Source organism: Leptodactylus fuscus, chromosome 6 (assembly GCF_031893055.1).
Source record: "Leptodactylus fuscus isolate aLepFus1 chromosome 6, aLepFus1.hap2, whole genome shotgun sequence".
NCBI lineage: Eukaryota > Metazoa > Chordata > Amphibia > Anura > Leptodactylidae > Leptodactylus > Leptodactylus fuscus.
In genome coordinates this window covers 59480681-59505945 of record NC_134270.1, presented here as the reverse complement: position 1 = coordinate 59505945, position 25265 = coordinate 59480681, and the positions used below count along the sequence as shown (strand labels likewise).

The 25265-nt window shown below is 42.8% G+C and overlaps 1 protein-coding gene across 4 annotated transcripts in view; it reads left to right on the top strand.

Moving 5' to 3' along the window:
• PKNOX2 (PBX/knotted 1 homeobox 2) overlaps nt 1–25265 on the top strand; it is a 306344-nt gene that overhangs the window by 32421 nt on the left and 248658 nt on the right. For 3 of the 4 annotated variants that reach the window (XM_075280089.1, XM_075280084.1, XM_075280085.1), the window contains exon 2: nt 22066–22158. The gene's annotated coding sequence lies outside the window, so the exon portion shown is untranslated. Of the gene's footprint in view, nt 1–22065; nt 22159–24805; nt 24997–25265 lie in introns of all 4 variants that reach the window. The other variant, XM_075280087.1, reaches the window with a different exon arrangement.

The window sequence follows — 25265 nt, the reverse complement described above, 5'->3', positions numbered from 1 at the left end:
GGTATTGGTGTGATTTTGGGATTGGGATCCCTATATACTTTTTATCATTAGAATTCACTCCAACAAAAATACTGTATATGCAAACCACAACTGGACTGTGTGAACCTATCCTATGAATTTGGTCTGAGAATTCCATCTTAAATATAGCCTTATAGAATACTGAGACTACAGACTATCCAAAACAGGATCAGCATGACATAGACCCTTATAATTGTCATGTGTGTCTATAGCTATAGACAACATTATACCTACAGCATGCATTGCCCAACAGTATCAGCGTCACAAAGTCAACCATGCATCTCTGCCTGTACTTATCCATGTTCACTGATATTCTTCGTCTAAACCCAATTATTTTTTAAAGAAATACAAAGCCGTGGTAAATATTGCTTTGCTCTGAGGACAAGTGTTGGATAAGCTGAATAGAAAGACCAATCATAAACTCGTTTTGTGAAAGAGCAAAAGGGTTAAGAAACATCCATCTGTTATCTATGACATCTGCGCGGCAAGACAGAGCCGTGCGTCGCTTGCTCATCCACTCAGTGGAAAATGACACAGTGTACCCAGGGCTAACAGGGACATGAAATGGAAATCCCTCTATATTTTGATGGCTAATCCTTTTAATTCTGCTTGTCTTCATGTTTCTCTGTGCGTTTGATACAGAGAAACAAAGATTGAACCAGAGCCTTCTATTTCTGGAAAGTGTCATGGAACAAAGTGCGGTGTAACCATGATTAATGTTACGGGTTAGCTTTTAACGTTAATAAGGTGCCACTAACACCATGAAACATATTTTACAGCTTGCTGGTTTACAGTGAGAGTTCTTTACTTTATTAGTTAAACATTATTCTGTGTTCTATAAACACAAATGCCCGAGCACTCCTGAGAACATGGGTCGTTGGGTATTCTGTGGCTGAATTTATTGTCATCGAATGTTGACACAAGTAAAGCCATAATTCTAGTATTAGTTTTAATAGTACTCCAGCGTGAGCCTCGGGGCGAGGTCTGAAGGTGTTTTTTGTGTATGCTATTTACAGAACATGGGTACAGGTCATGGAGTCAATAACTACATTGCGGCACCATGGAGAGGTCCCAAGTATTAGGGAATGGCTGGCATGTTAATAAATATTGTTGTAGACGGTGTTGTGGAGTAGAAAGTCGGGCACCTGCCTATTTCGAATTAAAAGTTAGTTTATGGGCATAGGCAACATTTCTTCTTTTTGTCTAAGGCTCTGTTAAGGAATATACATTGTAACTTCAGCATTGCTGTAATAATAAAAAACTGAGCAAAATATGGCTGAGGTTTACATGTATTGAAGAATAAATATGCAATTCTCAAAGATGTTAGAGCTTGCGCAATAGAAGTTTTAGACATTTCCTATTGGAGTGAAACCCTAGGGTGAAATAAGAAGCGCAACTGAAGGAACTCAAGAATCTGCAGCTAAAATTGACCGTAGCCAAAAATGCTGCACTTCTGCAACGTGAGACTGTAGCCTAAGGCTTGGCGTTGGGTCACCATTCAAGGATTCTGGCCTCCATTCCACTTACAATGTGCAAGTAGGACTTTACTCCCTGACAATTTGGGTCAGAAACCCAGCAGACACCGTTATAGTCTATGGGGCTCTCAAGTTTCTGCGGGTAACCATGTTTCAAGAGGATAGGGTTTCCGTTTTTGGGACCCCAAGCGAATCCAAAGATCGGAACCCCAAACGCTAGTGTGAACCTAGTGTAAAGTGGCGATCACACTACCACCGCTGTCCGCCCCCAGGGTTTGCGTCACAAACCCTGGGGAAACTGGAGAGGGGACAGCTTGCTGGCGGTCAGCTTTAAAACCCATTTATTTGAATGGGTTTTTAAAGGTGACCGCCGGTGTCCGTAGCCGGCCTCTCTGCCTGGAAACAGTTTTTTTTACACAGACACAAAGTCGTACATGAAAGAAAAAAAATAAATGGTTTCCATACAGAGAGACTCCAAATGGACACTTGTGGTCCCCTTTAGGCTGAGTGCACATGGGTTTTTTGTCCAGAAGCTAAGGCAGAGGCCGCCTCAGTTTTCAGACCAAAAAACGGGTAGCCTCGACTGGATGCCGTGCAGTGCACCGACATCCAGTCGCGCACTCCGCTCCAGTTTAGGCCCAATGAATGGGCCTTTTTGGGAGGAGGGAGTGTGTTCAGGCCAATTCGCGAGGAGCTGTTTGTTCTGGCTCCTGGAAAAAAGACTTGACCGGCTCCCATTGATTTCAATGGGAGCCGTCTTTTTGGTCAGGATTTTGAGGCAAATTCAGCCTCAAAATCCTGACCAATACACTCAGTGTGAATTCAGCCTTAAAAGCACATTCAAATGAATGGGCTTTAAAGCTGACCGCCAGCAAGCTGTGCCCTGTCCAGTTTCCCCGGGGTTTACGACGGAAACTCCGTGGCGGACAGCAGCAAATGTGGTTCAAACAAGTTTTTTAGGCACAGATTTACCCAGAATCTTGGTGCGTTGCGCTTAGTAAGTCTGCATCACTGTCTGACAATATCCTGGCAGGACACTGTAGTTATTTTCCATCACTGTCCACTGGTGGATAACATGAGTGGCATTAATGTGGAATGCTTTCATTTGTTGCATCCAGTTTTTTTTAATGACTGCCTAATCGTATTTAAATAGTGGTTGGGAAATGATCCAGATAGTCAGCTTTTCGAGCGAAACGGCATATTGTTACCATGTGTGTTAGTGTTTTTGTCATGTAGAACATAATCAGCCAGAGCTACCAAATACATCATTCCAGAAAAATACAGTGTAACACAGGGAAAAGAGGGTAAGCCCAGGGTGTGTTTTGGTGTAGTGTGGAGCTAATATGGAGCTGATATCATGTCCAGGAGAATGAAATATTTATGCTTTATTTTTTCCATTTGTTTCTAAATAATGCAAATTGACAGAGCAATGAAGCTCAAAGAATTCTGGACAGATGGCTTGGAATTAACTCAAATGCACATAAATTAACTGAGTCGGAGTGAAACAGGAAAAAAAAACCATCAACATGAGTTACATTCAAAGCTACAAAGCCAAGTGGATAAAAATTAGCACAATTCTTCACATGGAAAATGAGATACAGAACTTCTTAATGAACCCAGCAGCCTCGACCCAGCACTGTGTGTGAACCGGCACTGCGGCTGCATAGCCAGCCATGGAATGGTTACATATTTATGAGGCAAGCAAGAGGTCACTTAAGTTCACTGTTTTGTTTCTGTCAAGATCAAGCTACAGTTGTTGTTTGGAATCAGGTATATAACAGGGGCAGACTTATATCAGACTCCTACTTGCAAAATAATCTGCGTGTATGTGGTATGTAAAGATTCCAACACCATAGTATATCATTTATATATTTATAGAGTGCCAACATATATATAATGGAGCACTCTAAGAGAATACATTCACGTATATCCTTGTACCCAATGCACTCACATTATAATGCAAATGTTCTCACATGCTCAAGCATAACATAGAACATGGAATAACCTAATCATTGACATATATATGTTTTAGGAGTGGGGGGAAGTAGGAGTATCTAGGGCTGAGGTCCCCAACATGTTCTAGTTGATGAGTCATGCTCAAATATAATCTTATTAAAAAGGTTTCGCAGGCTACTCTTCCCATCTGATCTGACATTGGGTGTGGAGACATGGCACTGCATGTTGAATGGGACCAAGCCAACTGTCCAATGTCCAGGAAGATTATGCAGTGTCCTATTGTAACTATTAGAATCCATTAACAAAACTTGTTGAGCGCCACAAGGTTGCTTTGGCAATTGCCCTGACCATTGTACAAGGGCGTCTCTTCACACCCAATATCAGATTGGGTAGGGTGTATAGCCATACATGAAGAACATTTTTTAGCCAGTGATTTTCCACTTGCTATCATGGACAGTGCTTTTCCATGGGCAATATGATATGGTGATATGATTATGATTCTAGTGCCAAGTAATGCTGTGGTATCTCTGATGTCACGAGTGCAGAGTATTATCCAATGACAATGGTGTGGCTCCCAAATTCCTGCAGAACTACAGGTTGCCCAAACAGCTGTTAACCGCAGCATATGTCATATGGATGGATAGGATCAAGGGCATAACTTGGCAGAGAGGGTGGTGCTATAGGGGTAATGCCAACAAGTCTGCAACCTTAGGTCTGTATCTAAATATCCTTGCAAAGGATAAAACATTATTTAGTGGAAAGCCTAGCAATGACATGACACGATTAGTCATAGTTCACAGTGACACAAATATTATTAAAGCTTTGTGTCTTTGTGAGAAATGAGAGCCCAACGTTCTGGGTCCATATGTCTGATCCTTGCAAGAAGTAACACTAGTGACCTAACAAATAAACTACTGTATGCTGCAACATATTAAGAGCATTACATGTAATATGTGTGCAGTAACATGATGTATTCAATAAAACCACTTCAGTGACTAATCTTAAAGACAAAATTACATATGCATTTTAGTCATAGGTTCCATCTGCTTAACTTTGTCTTTTACAATTCCACCGCTAACATCCATGATGAAAAACTGTGTTTTTGAAGATTGCAGCATGTCAATTATACCTATGGAAATGCTGGTCTTTTCTATATAGGTGTAATATGGACAGACAGTCTGCAGTGTTTTCCTCTGTGGACTTTCTGTGAAAAATGCTTTGCCAAAAACCGTGATGTGTTTCCATCACAGTCTTTTCTTTCTTAGCTCTGACTTGCTATGTGGGGCACTGAGTTTTTTGGAGCTAATTTTGACACGGAACCAGCCATTGACTTCTGCGGCCCTATCTTGCCCCAGATTCCACGGCTGACTCAGCCACAGCATCCGCGGCGCGAGGCTCCCTAATTGGGATTAGGTCCATTCTTTGGGCCTAATCCGAAGCGGAATGCCACGCAGAAGTATTCACACAAGGGTATTCAATGCAAATACCACTGTGTGAACATACCCTTAGCCTTAAAGAGTGTGTCTAAATATGTGGTACAATATTGCATTGAGTGTATTGTTTAAAGTAGCTGTTTGGGCACAAGAAAAAGTGAACCAGGTTAGCAGATGGGAATTTGAAATCAAGCTGCAGCAGGTCTATAGAAAAATGTATTTAACCTTTTGCTATACAGTATAAATCTAAACTGTTTAACCCTAAATATTTAACGCAAACTTTTAGTCTAAGGTTCCACGTTGTCGAAACGCAGCAGAAAAAAACACTGCGTTTTACAGTACCAGCAACAGGAATGAAATTCTAGATATTATAGGTTGAACCTTGATATGTCTTTTTCTACCGTATTCACTATATACAGCACCCATATGTGCATTGTTTAGTTACAAAAGATACATTTTTGCTAGCAGAAGGTTAACCCTTCCTTATGACAGTGTGCACGGCATCCGAGAACAGGAGAAGGGAATCTTTAGAACAGACAACAAGCCCCTGCGACCTTAAACCTCATCTCCTGTGTCTTGTATCAATAAATTAGAAGTTTCTGTTCTGGCTTTGCCTGGATGTATACCTTTCACTCTCAATTACGTGAGAGCATAGACATTAGAAACCCAACTCTTGTGTTGACAGAGGACATGAAAGGGTTAATTTGATCACTTTTGTTTAAAAAGGGAAAAAACATAAAGCAGCTCCTTAGGAGTAAGATCCCGAATCTTTATCCGATTTGGTGGCTTCTTTGGTCTATTGCTTAAGCTGGCCATACACATTGAAAGTGCATCAGCTAAACCCTCTGATTTCATTTTCTATGGCTATCTAATGTGTATGGGGGTCTTTAGCCTCTCCTCCCATGGCAGATGTTGGGGAAGATATGGATCAGGCAGCTGGATTTCAGAGATGTTGGCAGTAACTTTCTCCCCTCTCCCTGTCCAGCACACGTGCATCACGCAGTGTGAGAATCAGACAAGATAGCTGTTCACCAAATAAGTATACGGCCTACAGCTATTTAAAGTATATGGCTAGCTTTACATTCTGGTTAGTCTTGACGAAACAGACAATGACACTTGTACTATTGTCAGCTCAGTATCAACCTAGTGACATCCAGGGGCTGCAGTTAAAATTTGCAATTGAAGAATTCTAGGTAAAACATTTGAAAAAAAAAAAAAAAAAAAAAGGTGTGATAAAAGATTCTTAATAGAGATGAGCGAACAGTGTTCTATCGAACACATGTTCGATCGGATATCAGGGTGTTCGCCATGTTCGAATCGAATCGAACACCGCGTGGTAAAGTGCGCCAAAATTCGATTCCCCTCCCACCTTCCCTGGCGCCTTTTTTGCACCAATAACAGCGCAGGGGAGGTGGGACAGGAACTACGACACCGGGGGCATTGAAAAAAATTGGAAAAAGTCATTGGCTGCCGAAATCAGGTGACCTCCATTTTAGACGAATAGTGGATTTCAAATCCGGGTCATATGAGAATGTGAACTTTGTGACTATGAGACAGGGATAGCTGTACAGGCAGGGATAGCTAGGGATAACCTTTATTTAGGGAGGAATGTTATTAAAAATAACTTTTTGGGGCTCTATCGGGTGTGTAATTGTGATTTTTGTGAGATAAACTTTTTCCCATAGGGATGCATTGGCCAGCGCTGATTGGCCGAATTCCGTACTCTGGCCAATCAGTGCTGGCCAATGCATTCTATTAGCTTGATGAAGCAGAGTGTGCACAAGGGTTCAAGCGCACCCTCGGCTCTGATGTAGCAGAGCCGAGGCTGCACAAGGGTTCAAGCGCACCCTCGGCTCTGATGTAGGAGAGCCGAGGGTGCACTTGAACCCTTGTGCACCCTCGGCTCTGCTACATCAGAGCCGAGGGTGCGCTTGAACCCTTGTGCACACTCTGCTTCATCAAGCTAATAGAATGCATTGGCCAGCGCTGATTGGCCAATGCATTCTATTAGCCCGATGAAGTAGAGCTGAATGTGTGTGCTAAGCACACACATTCAGCTCTACTTCATCGGGCTAATAGAATGCATTGGCCAGCGCTGATTGGCCAGAGTACGGAATTCGGCCAATCAGCGCTGGCTCTGCTGGAGGAGGCGGAGTCTAAGATCGCTCCACACCAGTCTCCATTCAGGTCCGACCTTAGACTCCGCCTCCTCCAGCAGAGCCAGCGCTGATTGGCCGAATTCCGTACTCTGGCCAATCAGCACTGGCTAATGCATTGTATTGGCGTGATGAAGCAGTGCTGAATGTGTGTGCTTAGCACACACATTCAGCTCTACTTCATCGGGCTAATAGAATGCATTGGCCAATCAGCGCTGGCCAATGCATTCTATTAGCGTGAACTGAGTTTGCACAGGGGTTCTAGTGCACCCTCGGCTCTGCTACATCAGATTGCTACATCTGATGTAGCAGTGCCGAGTGTGCATCAGATGTGTAGTTGAGCAAAACTGACTCAGCACTGCTAAGTCTCTGCATTCGCATAGGAATGCATTGGCCAGCCTTCGGCCAATCAGCGCTGGCTCTGCCGGAGGAGGCGGAGTCTAAGGTCGGACCTGAATGGAGACTGGTGTGGAGCGATCTTAGACTCCGCCTCCTCCAGCAGAGCCAGCGCTGATTGGCCGAATTCCGTACTCTGGCCAATCAGCACTGGCTAATGCATTGTATTGGCGTGATGAAGCAGTGCTGAATGTGTGTGCTTAGCACACACATTCAGCTCTACTTCATCGGGCTAATAGAATGCATTGGCCAGCGCTGATTGGCCAGAGTACGGAATTCGGCCAATCAGCGCTGGCTCTGCTGGAGGAGGCGGAGTCTAAGATCGCTCCACACCAGTCTCCATTCAGGTCCGACCTTAGACTCCGCCTCCTCCAGCAGAGCCAGCGCTGATTGGCCGAATTCCGTACTCTGGCCAATCAGCACTGGCTAATGCATTGTATTGGCGTGATGAAGCAGTGCTGAATGTGTGTGCTTAGCACACACATTCAGCTCTACTTCATCGGGCTAATAGAATGCATTGGCCAATCAGCGCTGGCCAATGCATTCTATTAGCGTGAACTGAGTTTGCACAGGGGTTCTAGTGCACCCTCGGCTCTGCTACATCAGATTGCTACATCTGATGTAGCAGTGCCGAGTGTGCATCAGATGTGTAGTTGAGCAAAACTGACTCAGCACTGCTAAGTCTCTGCATTCGCATAGGAATGCATTGGCCAGCCTTCGGCCAATCAGCGCTGGCTCTGCCGGAGGAGGCGGAGTCTAAGGTCGGACCTGAATGGAGACTGGTGTGGAGCGATCTTAGACTCCGCCTCCTCCAGCAGAGCCAGCGCTGATTGGTCGAGTTCCGTACTCTGGCCAATCAGCACTGGCCAATGCATTTCTATGGGGAAAAGTTAGCTTGCGAAAATCGCAAACTGACAGGGATTTCCATGAAATAAAGTGACTTTTATGCCCCCAGACATGCTTCCCCTGCTGTCCCAGTGTCATTCCAGGGTGTTGGTATCATTTCCTGGGGTGTCATAGTGGACTTGGTGACCCTCCAGACACGAATTTGGGTTTCCCCCTTAACGAGTTTATGTTCCCCATAGACTATAATGGGGTTCGAAACCCATTCGAACACTCGAACAGTGAGCGGCTGTTCGAATCGAATTTCGAACCTCGAACATTTTAGTGTTCGCTCATCTCTAATTCTTAACTCATGTTCAGTTTAACTCACTAAAGCTGAGTTCACACAGAGTTTTTTTGACCGGATTTTGACGCGGAATTCGCCTCAGTATCCACCTCCAAAAAACACATGCCATTAAGTTCAATGGGAGCCGTTCACTTATTTTTTCCACTAGCGTTTTTTCCCGCTTGCGGAAAAAAGAGTGAACTGTCCTATTTTGCTGCGGATTCTGCGACTGAATCAGCTGCGGCGTCTGCGGCGTGAGACTCTTTCCCGACTAGGCCCATTAATTTGGGCCTAATCCGGAGCAGATGCATCGGCTAGCCGCGGGAGGCGTTTTTTGGTGGCAGATTCTGAGGAAGATTCCGTGTCAAAATCCGGTCCAAAAAAACTCCATGCGAACTCAGCTTAAAGCTCTATACAACAGGATTTCAATCTTCTTTCTACCTGTACAAACATCCTGCCTGCTTTCTACTGCCTGTCCAAACTGTTGACTTATTTTTCCTTTACACATCTGAATTCAATAACAAGACAACAGATCCAGTGTGGGAAGTGTCCGTAGTAATATGTGTAGTATACTGTATGTCTAACACATAAGAGCACATCCTTAGGCTAAGGGTGTAGCGCTTAGGCCCAGGTAGTGAGCCATAGCCAAAAAGTGTTGCGGAAAAAAAGCGGGTAAAATGCATCATCTGAAAGCCTGCAGCCTTCCTCTGCAGACTTTTTTCTTCAATTATACCTATACAGAAAATGTTAACGATCCTGAAGGTATAACTGACATGCTGTGATAACAGAAACGCAACCGTTTTTGAAATCGTAGCATGCCCAGTGCAGATATTTTTCTGCGATGTATGGATGGGATAGTTCAGAATTCCATCCACTTTGCAGGTACTGTAAAATGCTGCGTAAGTCATAGCGTTTTTACGTTAACTTGGGGCCGCAACCTAAAGGAGGACCTGATTGGCAGATCCTAATGTATTACCTCTATATCCTCTAAAAAGACAACTGGAAAGAAAGTGTGCAAAGTTGGCAAAACTTTTAACAGGTTTTAGGCAAGTATGGAATAAATTCTGCAAAGTAAGAATGATCTCAGAAATAAAAGTGTTAATAGTTTTTGTCAAATTAACAAAATTAAGTGAATGATCAAAAGAGAAATCTAATTGAAATCAATATTTGGTGTGGCCGCCCATTGGAGGTGGGAACCTGAAAGTTATGGCCCCCAGTGAGCCCTCGTTTCAACGTTATCAAGCCTGTCTGGGATTACATGAAGAGAAAGAAGGATTTGAGCAATCCTGCAGCAGATCTGTGCTTAGTTCTCTGGGATGTTTGGAACAATCTCCCTGCTGAGTTCCTTGAAAAGCTGTGTACAAGTGTAACTAGAAGAAATTGATACAGTTTTGTAGCTAAGGGTGGTCGCAACAAATATTAATCTGACTTAGATTTCTCTTTTGTTCATTCAGTTAATTTAACACTTCTAATTTTTAAAGCCTTCTTACTTTGCAGCATTTTTCCAATTTTGCAGACGGCAGCAGACTAACATCCGGGTGAACAAAGCTTTAGTCAGGCAGTATCCATCAAGAAAACATATTCTACGACCAAGGATGAGCATGTCTTCATTGTGTCTGTGCCCCTGTGGAGACCATCAAGTTCCTTATTTTTGTTGCTGCTTTAAGTTTGTGGAAAGTTTTTACAGCCCTTTGTGAAGCTTTTAAAATACTTTGTTTCCAGCTTTTCTTTTAGGTTTTAAAGCAGCAATTACAATTTTCCCTGTCCCCTGGCAAGCTCATGCTGAGATGGTGTATGTAAGCGGTTTCAGACATTTTAATACTCCCTGGCGATAAATCTAAGACCCCCCCTCCCTCCTCTCTACAAATGAGTGGCGCAGTATTCCTTTCTAAGCTCTAATTTATGGTGTATATAAAATTCTATAGAGTAGTTGTGCATCCTTCTGTGGGAAGGTTTATATTTTTACTGTTTCAAGCTGTTAATTTTTCCATTTAAATATAGCCTTCTGTTTATGTCAACTGCGCCAAGAACATGCCAGGGACTGTTAGCAGACATGAGAGAGACGCACTCAGTCCCGGAGGCAGAGAAAAAAGAAGATAACACTCAGATGAGAGAGTGAGCCCCAGTCAAGAAGCTTTTATATATAGACAGAAGAAAGAGAACTTTTTCACCAAAATGTAAATTAATTGAAAACATGAAATGACAAGTGTTAATGATTAATAATAATAAACCTATATTAATAGCAGGGGAGGACTGTAACTCTGTGCAGTCTGCTAGATTATGCTAAGTTATGCTGTGGAATTTTACATTTTATGTAATAATTTTAACATTTATTTTATACATTGTACTTGTTATTATAAATAACAACAAATAAAAGAAAAAAAATTACAATAACAATAGTGCAAATCTCACAATCACAATAACATCCAATACAGTGGTCAAATGATGTAAAGGATTTAGACTGATAAACTGATTTGGTATATAATACTGCTTTATATTCCAAGTATTTACAGTAGGAATAACATTTTTTTTATCAGTGAACTGTGACCCCTAGCCATCTCTGAACAAAGCAGTCTGTGACCTTGACCAAGCCCCTCTAGTGTTCAGATTAATGAGGGTTCCGGATGACAGACCACCGATTGGACAGTGAGGACCTATCAGGGAAACTCCTTTATGACATGCACCTCAGACTACCAACATATTCAGTCCCATTTCAGTCTCGGTCCTACCACCCACACACGGACCATTGCGCATGGACGGGATTCAGCCATGTGCAAGGGCCCATAAAGGAAGTTGACCACTACGAAAATATCTCCTAAAGCATTGTAGGCTATTGTAGGGGTGGTCTGTAGAATAGCGAGCATACCTTTTTGTGTCTAAGTGCAATTTTACTGCCGAGAAAATCAACTTTTAATCCAAATATAAATGAGTTGTTGGCCATATCTGATGCAAAATGTATGTTCACTGTGCCACTATAGGTTCCACAACAACACATAAACAATTTAAAATCAATATTGGTGGTTGTAAACCCCTTTAAAACTTTAAATACTCCACCTTTCATTTCAGTTCCTCGTAGTTGAAGTTGGCCCCTGAATTTGCTTTATTTTGCTGCCCATGAATTAGGCCATAGTTGGAGAAAAGAAAATTTACTAGTAAGCTAAGTATAGCAAATCACAATTTCAAGTGAAAGAGGTTGTACTGATTTATGAAGTCATTCCCTTTCAACAGAATACGTGGTCCTGACCCCCCCCCCCCCCCATCCTGATAGAGCTGCACGTCAAACACAGACCCTCCATTTATTTTCTATCTTCAGCACTCCCATAGAGATTGAATGAAGCAGCAGCTTGGCCTGCTATTCCATGAGGATGGGGAAACTGGACCTTATTCTCTGGATCAGTGGGGGGCACAGCTGTCTGGAATAAGGGGATAACTTCAAAAGTTGGCACAACTACTTCTTAAGAAATCTTTGCCTCCATATTTAACTTAGCGATTAAGAGCATCTACATAAAATGTAAAATGACTGAGAGGTGGGAGATGCTACTAAGAGTTAATCCAAAGCGCTATGGGAGGAGGGGAGAGCGAATGTTACCTGTCCCACTGTGTATTCCATCTTCTGTTCACATTATTGCCTTTATAGCCCATAGGAGGATACTATAGGACAATTGATTAAATCGGCCAAGCATTGGAAAGTAGGTTGTCATACAAAGTTTGCCTGCCTTGGTGTGTTTTTATTTCTTAAAGCTTGAATCCAATATTCCAGATGAAATTAGTGCTGCAGGTTGCTATTCAATAAACAACACCCGGCTTCATTACGCTAGTCATCTTTTCTGTGACATGAAATATAGGCAACTTTTCTGTGTGTCCATTTACGTGACCTATCAGAAAACTAGCTAGCACAATGACCTCGCTGTGCACATGCAGACATGATTTACAGACATGATTTACAGACACGTGCTTGTGAAATGAGTGGCTCAATATACGTGTTGCTTGATGACTGCAGCTACTGTACGAGCCAAAATCATCTAGAACTTTCTGTCTGCATCCTGTTGTGTTGCAATTAACCAGTTCATGGCCAGACTTTCCTCTAATGAACCTACTAATCGGCCTCTATGAAGTAATAAATGTAGTAGTCCACTATGTGAAGGACTAGTAAAGTCTAAGTGCAATGACATTTTGGCCTCTCTCCATACCGTGGCGCTTAAAGTTATACCAGACAGAACTTGCACCCTTTGTTTCCTGTTTGGAAAGCTCAGCGGTTAGTGAGGCGAGTGATCTCAACAAGACAGTCTTTGTATTAATCTAATTAATGATTTAACACGACACGTATTTCAAGGAAGTTTGTCTTAATAATTGTATATTTAACATAGTTACTGTGTCAATGACACACTGTGCAGTCCCCTGTCCATCCAAGGGCTCCATTCTTTCCATGTGACATTTCTTCCTGAGCTGTCTGCAGACGCAGGACGGGGACTGACACATGAAGGGGGTTTAATTGGCTATTGCACTTCACGTCTAGTGTAAGAAGGAATTTCTGTGTCGTATAAATACTGACAAATCTCATCTATCCAGGTAATATGAGCCAGTGTTTTTATTTACGCTTTTGAGATGACAACTGCAAGAGCGGAAGCTCTATGTACATATATAGTCCTCCCATCTGTCACTGTAAGACATTAGAAGTTTTGAAGAGGTTGAAGAAAATAAATTGCATAGATATGTGGGTACATAACATGTATTTTACATGCTGAAAAGCTGCGAAAATCACATTGCTGTTAACTCACTGCAAGAGTGCCTCTCTATTAAAAAAGCAAAAGCTAAGGACAAACATAGTAGACTGATATTGTTCATGTAGTTTGTCCTTACAGTCCTATGAAAAAGTTTGGGCACCCCTATTAATCTTAATCATTTTCTGTTCTAAATATTTTGGTGTTTGCAACAGCCATTTCAGTTTGATATCTCTAATAACTGATGGACACAGTAATATTTCAGGATTGAAATGAGGTTTATTTATTGTACTAACAGAAAATGTGCAATATGCATTAAACCAAAATTTGACCGGTGCAAAAGTATGGGCACCCTTATCATTTTATTGATTTGAATTCCCCTAACTACTTTTTACTGACTTACTGAAGCACAAAATTGGTTTTGTAACCTCAGTGAGCTTTGAACTTCATAGCCAGATGTATCCAATCATAAGAAAAGGTATTTAAGGTGGCCAATTGCAAGTTGATCCCCTATTTGAATCTCCTCTGAAGAGTGGCATCATGGGCTACTCAAAACAACTCTCAAATGATCTGAAAACAAAGATTGTTCAACATAGTTGTTCAGGGGAAGGATACAAAAAGTTGTCTCAGAGATTTAACCTGTCAGTTTCCACTGTGAGGAACATAGTAAGGAAATGGAAGACCACAGGGACAGTTCTTGTTAAGCCCAGAAGTGGCAGGCCAAGAAAAATATCAGAAAGGCAGAGAAGAAGAATGGTGAGAACAGTCAAGGACAATCCACAGATGACATCCAAAGAGCTGTAGCATCATCTTGCTGCAGATGGTGTCACTGTGCATCGGTCAACAATACAGCGCACTTTGCACAAGGAGAAGCTGTATGGGAGAGTGATGAGAAAGAAGCCGTTTCTGCAAGCACGCCACAAACAGAGTCGCCTGAGGTATGCAAAAGCACATTTGGACAAGCCAGCTTCATTTTGGATGAAGGTCCTGTGGACTGATGAAACAAAGATTGAGTTGTTTGGTCATACAAAAAGGCGTTATGCATGGCGTCCAAAAAAACAGCATTCCAAGAAAAACACTTGCTACCCACTGTAAAATTTGGTGGAGGTTCCATCATGCTTTGGGGCTGTGTGGCCAATGCTGGCACCGGGAATCTTGTTAAAGTTGAGGGTCGCATGGATTCCACTCAGCATCCGCAGATTCTTGAGAATAATGTTCAAGAATCAGTGACGAAGTTGAAGTTACGCCGGGGATGGATATTTCAGCAAGACAATGATCCAAAACACCGCTCCAAATCGACTCAGGCATTCATGCAGAGGAACAAGTACAATGTTCTGGAATGGCCATCCCAGTCCCCAGACCAGAATATGATTGAACATCTGTGGGATGATTGGAAGCGGGCTGTCCATGCTCGGCGACCATCAAACTTAACTGAACTTGAATTGTTTTGTAAAGAGGAATGGTCCAAAATACCTTCATCCAGGATCCAGGAACTGATTAAAAGCTACATGAAGCGACTAGAGGCTGTTATCTTTGTAAAAGGAGGATCTACTAAATATTAATGTCACTTTTCTGTTGAGGTGCCCATACTTTTGCACCGGTCAAATTTTGGTTTAATGCATATTGCACATTTTCTGTTAGTACAATAAACCTCATTTCAATCCTGAAATATTACTGTGTCCATCAGTTATTAGATATATCAAACTGAAATGGCTGTTATAAACACCAAAATATTTAGAACTAAAAATGATTAAGATTAATAGGGGTGCCCAAACTTTTTCATAGGACTGTATATGATTTACATTGTACCTTAGGATAGACATGTATTATTCCAGGCATGTTTATATTCACCTACTGAAGATCTCCAACTGAAAGGGAACCAAAGGATGAGATGTGTGTAGAATTATCTTAGAATTTTTAATCAAAATGTAGGGTGTAATTCACCCTGTAACAACGGGATACGAAAAAGACCCACAGTTACGTTCTGATAATGAATCTTTAGCTTCTGATTTAACAGGTTAACATAAAAAAAAATCCCATAACCAAATGTTATTCCATAATTACAATTCTATAAATAAAACGCTATGGTCATAAAAGAAAAGTATTGTACTTACAAAATAACCACAGCTGCCATGATATAAAACAAACATGGTCGCACTGTGGTAGCATTGTTGTTCTGCAATGTTGGAGACCTGGGATTAATTGTATCTTTGTTGAGTTGGTATGCATATGTGGTTTTATCCCAGTCCAAAAGACACAAGCAGTTTCTTACACATTCAAGAGCACTTAGGGTAAGTTCTCAGACTAGGTTCACATCTGCGTCAGAGTCTCCACAGCGCTTTTCACGGAAAGTGAAACCTCTGAAGACTTTTTGCTTAAAGAGGACCTTTCACCTCCTGGGGCACATGCGGTTTTATACATTGCTAGAAAGCCGACAGTGGGCTGAATTCAGTGCACTATTGTCTTTCACGTTCTGTGCCCCTGGTGAAGAGCTATCGGAGCCGGTACCGTAGCTCTTCACTGTCAGAAGGGCGTTTCTGACAGTCAGTCAGCAACGCCCTTCTTCACAGCAGCGTATATTGCGCTGTACTGTGAGTGCGGTGAGGAACACCACTCAGCGTCATCGCTGGGTGGTAAGCAACGCCCCCTCTCACAGTACAGCGCTATAGATGTTGCTGTGAGGAAGGGTATTCCTGACTGACTGTCAGAAACACCCTTCTGACAGTGAAGAGCTACAGTACCGGCTCCGATAGCTCTTCACCTGGGGCACAGAACGGGAAAGCAGGTAGTGCGCTAAATTGTGCAGTTTTCTTATAGGTATAATTTAAAGAGGACCTTTCACCTCCTGGGGCATATGCGGTTTTATACACCGCTAGAAAGCCGACTGTGTGCTGAATTCACCGCACCAAAGTGGTTTTGGAAATTGCAGAATTTCCAGTGCACATATTTTTCTGCAATGTGTGGATGGTATTTTCTAGAATCCCATCCACTTTGCAGGGACTGTAATACAGCATTTACACCACGTGGGGCCCCGACCTAAAGGGCACCTATCACCTTCCCCAAGCATATTCAGCGGCTGCCACCATGTTACAGAACATATTTCAGTGATAAACATCATACCTCTGATATGTATGGCACTTTTGTAGATTTGGTAAAAAAAAGCTACTTTGAAATGTTATGCAAATAAGACCTTCAGCTTCCTGGAGCACTGTTCTTATCTTTCAGACATCTACAATTTTCTACCTGTGCTGCTCCATGTTATAATGTCACCCATTCTACATAAGCAGCAAGAGCAGTCCATATAGCTAAAGGTCCGCCCCCAGTGCACCAACTGCCTCATTTGTATATGAATTAAGTTAACTTTTTCTCCGAATCTACAAAAGTGACATACATAACATAATTGTATGGTTTATCACTGTAATGTGCTTTAGTGACTCAGTGGTTAGCACTGCAGCACTTGAGTCCAGGGTTTGAATCCAACCAAGAACAACATCTGCAAGGAGTTTGTATCTTCTCCCTGTGTTTGCGTGGGTTTCCTCCGACTGCTCTGGTTTTCTCCCACACTCCAAAGACATACTGATAGTAATGTAGATTTTGTGTCCTATATGGGACAGTGCCTGACAATGTCTGTAAAAGCGCTGCAGAATATGTTGGCGCTATACAAGTAAGCTAAATAATAAGTAATGTAGTGGTAACAGGTGAATATGCTTGAAGAAGATGGTAGGATTCCTTTAAAAAGTACATTTTGGGCAATATCCAAGAGAAATATTTTTGAGCACGAAAGTATGTCCTTTTCAATAAAGAGTGTTAAAATAGATCTGTTGTAAAGGATTCTTATAGTCTCAAACTAAGCAAAACTCTGGGAGGCTTTAAGAGAGTTGAAGCATTACAGGATACATAAGGAAAGTCTATGACATGAGAGCTGGAGACTATATTATAAGGAATGTGAGTAATGTTTTGTCAAGGCGAGCATATCTGAGTATTTGGGATGCTTAGTGTGAGTCCCTGGTTAGGGTCTGTATCACTTTAACCAGTGATGCTTATTTTCCCTATGTATAAAACAACAGTGCCTGAAATAGAAGTCAGAATGCGGCATCATGCATAAATAATTCTCCACATGTTCTCCGGCTGCCCTTTCTACTTGGACAGTTTCTAACGTTTTTCCAAAAGTGTTAAATAGTCCATTGGTGGAAGTGCCCTACATCTCAGGCCTAGGCACCAGGTCAGATGACTCGTCACATTTATCCGAGGACCCGTCTTGGGGGAGGCAGCTGTTTTCATCAGCTGTTCTTGTTGTAGTGCCGACCCTCTCGATGACCCATGGGGGGGGACATAATATGACACCAGTGAATCTGTATGTTGGCTAGTATTACAAATGAAAGTTTTATAAACGAGACAGGGTGCACTTCAACAAATCTGCACGTGGAGGGTATTTTTGTATTTAGTTTCTCATGTGAAGAACAAAACTTGTACTCCGCAGACATAAATGATTGATAGATTATGCCAGGTACATCTAATCATTTTGAGGAGCGTACCATTACATTAATAAGGCTCCTAATTTTTTTTTTTTTGCTATTCTTGTAGTTCATCGTGCATTGCAAAAAAAATAACGGTGGTCCAGATTCCAGTAGTTTAATATTCGGCAATTACGAAGGTGAATAACTTACTACTGTGAATTTATATCTAGGCATCTTTTTCCTTTTGACACTTATGGAACACAAATTCTATTTATGTGTGGTATCTAAAGAAATGTTTCTGTTTGTCCATGGATAGAAAATGGTTAATTCTATTCCTGCTGGCTGTGTGTGCAGTGTGTGCTGCAAGGTTGGAAGATCACTGCACTCAGCAACCTGTTGACATACAAAACATTTCCGTGAGGCCGGGACCCCACGTTGCTGTGACAAAAAACAATGCAGTTTACATTACCTGCAAAGTGTGTGGGGTTCTAGCTAATCCCATTCACACATTGCAAAAAAAACATCTACAGCACAAATGCTGCGATTTAAAAAATGCAAGTGTTTTAACAAATCGCAGCATGTGAATTATACCTCGGAAATGCCTTTTTCTGTATAGATATAATAGAAGCATAAAGTCGGCAGAGGACTAAGGACTTTGTGTGAAAAATGCTGCAAAAAAACATGATGTGTTTCTACTGCAGTCTTTTTCGTATCGTTTTTATGGAGCAATTCGCTGCATGGGGCCTTAGCTTCAAGGCGTTATCCCATGAACAGCATTTTGCACTTATCCATTGGACAGGTAACGAATGTGTGATGACTGGGACTTTATCAATCTGACATAGAGGAATGATTCTAATTCTAAATAAGTGCAAAACTAGAGCTGAGACCAAAGACCAAGCAAGCTAAGGTATGTCTCCAAAGCACTTTCCCCTCACTTTACATGTACATAAAATTGTGAAAATACCACTACAAATTTACTGATCCGTAAACCCTAAGGCCGGGTTCACACGGAGTATTGTGGCTCGTCATTTGGTACGTACACGCCGCGGGATCTTTTGCGGGCCGTATACACTCCCATTGGTTTCAATGGGAGCCGGTACCATACACGCGGCGCTATTTTGTGGCCGTGATTTTGCGGCGGCCGCAAAATAGCGCCGCGTGTACGGTACCGGCTCCCATTGAAAACAATGGAAGTGTATACGGCCCGCAAAAGATCCCGCGGTGTGTACGTACCAAATGACGAGCCACAATACTCCGTGTAAACCCAGCCTTAGGGCGGATTCGCACCTGCGTCCGGTCTCCGCTTTGCAGGTTTCCGTCTTCTGCTCGAGAAACTGGACAGAAGATGAAAACCGGCAGTCAGTTTTCAAAAGGGTTTGAAAGGGTTTGTAAAGTGTCCGCCCGTGCAGCGCCGCACCTTTCATGAGGCGACCTGAAGCGACTGCTACAGGCGGCGTTATGCCAGGGTCCTGGGGAGAGTGGCATTTTTGCTAACCTAAGCCAGTCCAGGACAAGCTGTCCTGGACTGGCTTAGGGTCACCGTCACTGAGCGGTGGATTGGGGAGGCCGCTGGAGCAGCGCTGCTCCAGCGGCCGCCCCTCACGCTCAGGCAGAGAGCAGGTCCTCGCCCTGCCTGCTCTCTGCCTGCTAAAGACGCTCGTTACGCTCGGCCCCGCCCCCTCCCCACGGAACCGCCCCATTCTGCTCGGCCCCGCCCCCTCCATCCCGCCCCCTTCTCCGGGGGGGGGGGGGAGCGGCTTTCTGATGTCCGCCTCAGGCGGCAGAAACCCATGGTTCACCCCTGCGCCCGTGGGTGTCTCCTGCCTCTCCGCGGCAAAACCAATTTTTTTTTTTTTTAACCAGACACAAAATCGGACATGCAGGACTTTGTGTCCAGTTAAAAAAAAAAACGATTTTGCCACGGAGACCAGAAGACGCTCACAGGCAGACACTGACTGCCAGGTTTCCGTCTCCTGTCCAGTTTCTCGGGCAGAAGACGGAAACCTACAAAACGGAGATCAGGCCCAGGTGTGAACCCGCCCTTACATACATAAGGATGTAGATGTACATCCTGGTGATGTGACTAACTATGGCGTCCACTCTGAAGTGGAGCCAATGCACTAGCTGCAGTTTTTTGCTGTTTCACACTGCAGGTACCTGGCAACATTGCCTGTCATCAGAAGTGACTCTGATCACAGGCATTTAACCACTCAGATGCCATTCACTTTCCCTATCATGCTCAGTAACAGGGCAGCCCCTTCAGAAGGCTTCCAGACCTGCCAAATTAATGTATCTATTAATGTCTGCCTGCAGCAGGCTTCAACAGTTACATAGCAAAATATCAAAGTTAAATTTTTTTATAATTTTTGTAAAGTTATTAAAACTTGAAAATGCTATAACATTTTGGTACCCCCTTAATCATCTCAACCCAAACAATAAAGCTAGCATTTTTAAAAAATTTTAAACCGTAAAAACAAAACCATAAGAAAATGGCAGTGCTGCATTTTTTTTTTTTTCAATTCAACCCTTTTGAATTTTTTTCCTGTGTCCAAGTGCATTGTACAGAATAATTCTAATATTATCAAGCCCTCATATGACTTTGTAATTTGAAAAATTAGAAAATTATGGCTTTTGGAGTACAGGGAGTGAAAAGTGAAAACGCAAAAATGAAAAACGTCTCCATCATGTAAGGTTTAAAGAGGACATTTCACCACCAACAACTCTTGGCATCCTTTGATAGGTAACACTCCACGGATTCTGGTGTAGTTGTGATTTGTTTTCTCTAGTACCCCACGTGTAAAAAACGCGGCAGAAAACGTGACGCGTTATTCTTTACACGTGTATTGTGCCAAAATGAGCGCGTGTTTACTCCGTGTGAATGGACCCTTAAACATAGGCTCCTTGAAGACGGCCGTGAGATGGTCGTGATTGAACGACACAGCCGTCACACGGATGTCATCAATGAATAGGAGCCACGGCTGCAAAACCAGACTGGAACAGGACCTGTACTACACGGTCATGTGCACGGGCCAATAAAAAAATGAATGGGTCAGTAACAGGATAGCACACTAACCTATTGCAAAGCCGTCTGCAAGGGGCCTAAGGATGAGGCCCCACAAAATACAGCTAAAAATGCTACAAAAAAAATCTAATTTTTTTTCTGCAGCGTTATTCATTGAGTTTTTTTCCTTGCCCTATTAAATATAAAGGGGGAATACTCCAGACCCCGCAGCTATAATGAACATGCTCCATTTTTTTGAAACGCGTGTGTGTTTGAAATTGCAGGTTTTCTGCAGCTTTATTCTTCCGCAATGTACGAATGAGATTAAACTTAATCTCATTCACTTTGCTGGAACTGTAAAATGTGTGAAGATTCGCTAAGGGAACAGTTCACAGGTAGTCATTTTGACGCAGAAAGCTGCGTTAGAATCCGTGCAAAAATGTGCCTGCCGTGGCTAGCGCCTTCCGACAGTCGGGGCTTTCCACTCCGGACTAGGCCCAAATGAATGGGCCTAGTCCAGAGGGATTGTCTTGACGTGGACGCCGCGGCAGTTTCCACCGTGGAATCCGCGTTGAGATAGGATAGGTTGCTACTTTTTTCCACGAGCGGTAAAGTACCAATCGCAGAAAAAGGAAATGACCAGCTCCCATTGAATTCAATGGGAGGCGTTTTTTTTTACCGGGATTCTGTGTCAAAATCTGAACCAAGTAACTACATGTGAACTAGCCTTAAGAGGTTCTCCCTGTGACTCTATTTCAATTTTCAGGACCTATATTAGAGCACTGTATATACTGCACTTGCAGTGGGGTCTGTATATATTTAGGAGCATTAGTTTATGATGAAGAGGGTATCTACCATATTATGACACATATGCTTCAGTATGGGGGTGTGGGGCATATGCTAAAACATCTGCATTTTGGTGTGGTGTGGGTGTGGGGCATATGCTAAAACATCTGCATTTTGGTGTGGTGTGGGTGTGGGGCATATGCTAAAACATCTGCATTTTGGTGTGGTGTGGGTGTGGGGCATATGCTAAAACAATCTGCATTTTGCAGGGCATAGAAACCTCTCACACTTATGGAAATGTGTAGATTTATACATGATAATAAAATATTGTTGTGGTTATTGCATCACACTTCATAAATCATGAGAGCTGAAGTAGAAAGTATCTAAGTGTCCACCACATCTTGCTCTGCTCCTCTATGCTTATAGTGTGGAAAGATTAATAACTTAATAGAGCTCATCACATGAATAAACCAAGCCCGCCTTTTTTTGTCTCCATAGTAACCGTACAAAGCAAATGTACTGCAGCTACAGCCAATCAACAGAAGCAAGACACCGGGAGCATCATCCTAATCACCAATCAGCCTGCACCAGGTAGGAAGAGGCTCCGCCCACCCCGTGTGAGCCTAGGCTCAGTTAGTGAGGAGAGTGGTGCTAGTTACCTGGCAGTATTGTCTGTGGTCTGAGCTGAGGCAGTATGGACATGTTGTGAGGGGTTGTATCTACAGTGTTGGCCAAAAGTATTGGCACCCCTGCAATTCTGTCAGATAGTCATTTTCTTCCAGAAAATGATTGCAATCACAAATTCTTTGGTATTATCTTCATTTAATTCGTCTTCAATGGAAAACCACAAAAAGAATTGTCAAAAAAGCCAAATTGGATATAATTCCACAGCAAACATAAAAATGGGGTAGACAAAAGTATTGGCACTGTTTGAAAAATCATGTGATGCTTCTCTAATTTGTGTAATTAACAGCACCTGTTACTTACCTGAGGCACATAACAGGTGGTGGCAATAACTAAATCACACTTGCAGCCAGTTGAAATGGATTAAAGTTGACCTCTGTCCTGTGTCTTTGTGTGTACCACATTGAGCATGGAAAAAAGAAAGAAGACCAAAGAACTGTCTGAGGACTTGAGAAGCAAAATTGTGAGGAAGCATGAGCAATCTCAAGGCTACAAGTCCATCTCCAAAGACCTGAATGTTCCTGTGTCTACCGTGCGCAGTGTCATCAAGAAGTTTAAAGCCCATGGCACTGTGGCTAACCTCCCTAGATGTCGACAGAAAAGAAAAATTGCCGAGAGATTTCAACGCAAGATTGTGCGAATGGTGGATAAAGAACCTCAACTAACATCCAAACAAGTTCAAGCTGCCCTGCAGTCCGAGGGTTCAACAGTGTCAACCCGTACTATCCATCGGCGTCTGGATGAAAAGGGACTGTATGGTAGGATATCCAGGAAGACCCCACTTCTTACCCAGAGACATAAAAAAGCCAGGCTGGAGTTTGCCAAAACTTACCTGAGAAAGCTAAAAACGTTTTAGAAGAATGTTCTCTGGTCAGATGAGACAAAAGTAGAGCTTTTTGGGAAAAGGCATCAACATAGAGTTTACAGGGAAAAAAAAGGCCTTCAAAGAAAAGAACATGGTCCCTATAGTCAAACATGGCGGAGGTTCCCTGATGTTTTGGGGTTGCTTTGCTGCCTCTGGCACTGGACTGCTTGACCGTGTGCATGGCATTATGAAGTCTGAAGACTACCAACAAATTCTGCAGCATAATGTAGGGCCCAGTGTGAGAAAGCTGGGTCTCCCTCAGAGGTCATGGGTCTTCCAGCAGGACAATGATCCAAAACACACTTCAAAAAGCACTAGAAAATGGTTTGAGAGAAAGCACTGGAGACTTCTAAAGTGGCCAGCAATGAGTCCAGACCTGAATCCCATAGAACACCTGTGGAGAGATCTCAAGATGGCAGTTTGGAGAAGGCGCCCTTCACATCTCAGGGACCTGGAGCAGTTTGCCAAAGAAGAATGGTCTAAAATTCCAGCAGAGCATTGTAAGAAACTCATTGATGGTTACCGGAAGCGGTTGTTCACAGTTATTTTGTCTAAAGGTTGTGCTACCAAGTATTAGGCTGAGGGTGCCAATACTTTTGTCCGGCCCATTTTTGGAGTTTTGTGTAAAATGATCAATGATTTGACTTTTTTTTTTCATTCTCTTTTGTGTTTTTTCATTGCAAGCAAAATAAATGAAGATATTAATACCAAAGAGTTTGTGCTTGCAATCATTTTCTGGAAGAACATGAGTATTATCTGACAGAATTGCAGGGGTGCCAATACTTTTGGCCAACACTGTATATGTCTGAGTGGTCCACTTTTAACTTTGAATGTCCTTGCATTGTTAAGCAGTTGCACAAAATCACCTGCAGAACTGGGGAGCCGGATGTAATTACATCAATTATTACCCTTTCTGCCTTCCCAATCACAGTGCACGGAGGTATGGGAGCCAGCCTGATGTAGTTTTCCCTATGACCCCGTGGTGACATCATCTGCTGAAGGCCAAAAACTGTAAGGGCTGCTAGGTCCTAAAGAAGCTGTATTCCTCCTGAAACTGGGACTAATGTATCAGCCCCAGTTACAGGAGAAATCAGCCAAAATAAAAAAAGTACTGTTAAGATGCCCCCCATAGGTCTATTATGACAATTTTAGGCTAGTGCCCCACATAGCGTCCTGCAGCAAAAAAGTGATTTTCACAGAAAGGTGGTTAAAGAGGACCTTTCATGCCCTCAGAGATCGGTGGTATTGTATAGAACTAGAAAGCTGACAGTGCACTGAATTGCCGGCATATGCCTGGGTGTCAACGTTTTGGCACCAATATCCCTCCATTGTCGGAACAGCAGGCCTTACAGCTCAGTGTCATTGCTGGACTATGAGGAACACCCCCTGACAGTACAAGGCTACAGAAGAGTATTGTTGGGGGAGAGGGGGATGCTCTGCAGTGCCAGAGATGACTGAACTGTAAGGCCCGCTCTTCTGACAGTGGAAGTGCTGAAACTAACAACATTGATATCTCTGGCTCCCGGGCACATCCTGACAAAGAAATCACCACTCTCCAAGGACATGAAAGATCCTCTTTAAGTGCTGTTGTATTATGCTGTGGATTTTCTGCAAAGTGAAAAATTAAATGTATGTTTGAAAGGGGCTTTTGGGAACCAGACCTTTCAACAAAAGTTCAAATATTTGCAGGGTCTTGCTGGGTACTCTGTTCTCTGGCTGAGCCTTCATACATGGTATCCTATCAGTTGTTCTGCTGCCAGTAGCCCCATTATGGCTGCAGCACTCCCCTCCACTCAGCTATGGTTCTGTCTTGGGCCCTGCTGGTTTCTGTGTCCCACAAAGGAGAAGATGCTCATCTGAGTACAGCCTACACTCCACAGGTCAGTGACATAGCATTGATTCATCATGTGGCCTGTTTCCACTTTAGTCCAGTTTAAGTGACCAGTCAGAGTGTCCCCATTGCTCTGCAATACCAAGCACAGCTCCTAGACTTTACAGGGGCTGGCATAAACTAGAGTAAGGTTTGCGTCCTCCTGCTATATCCCACCCCTGGTACTGCCATTTTTAGAACAGTGGGGTGCAAAAAACAACAAAAATCACAATTGTGTTTGCATAATCAACAATGTCCCAAAAATAGTGTAAAAACGAT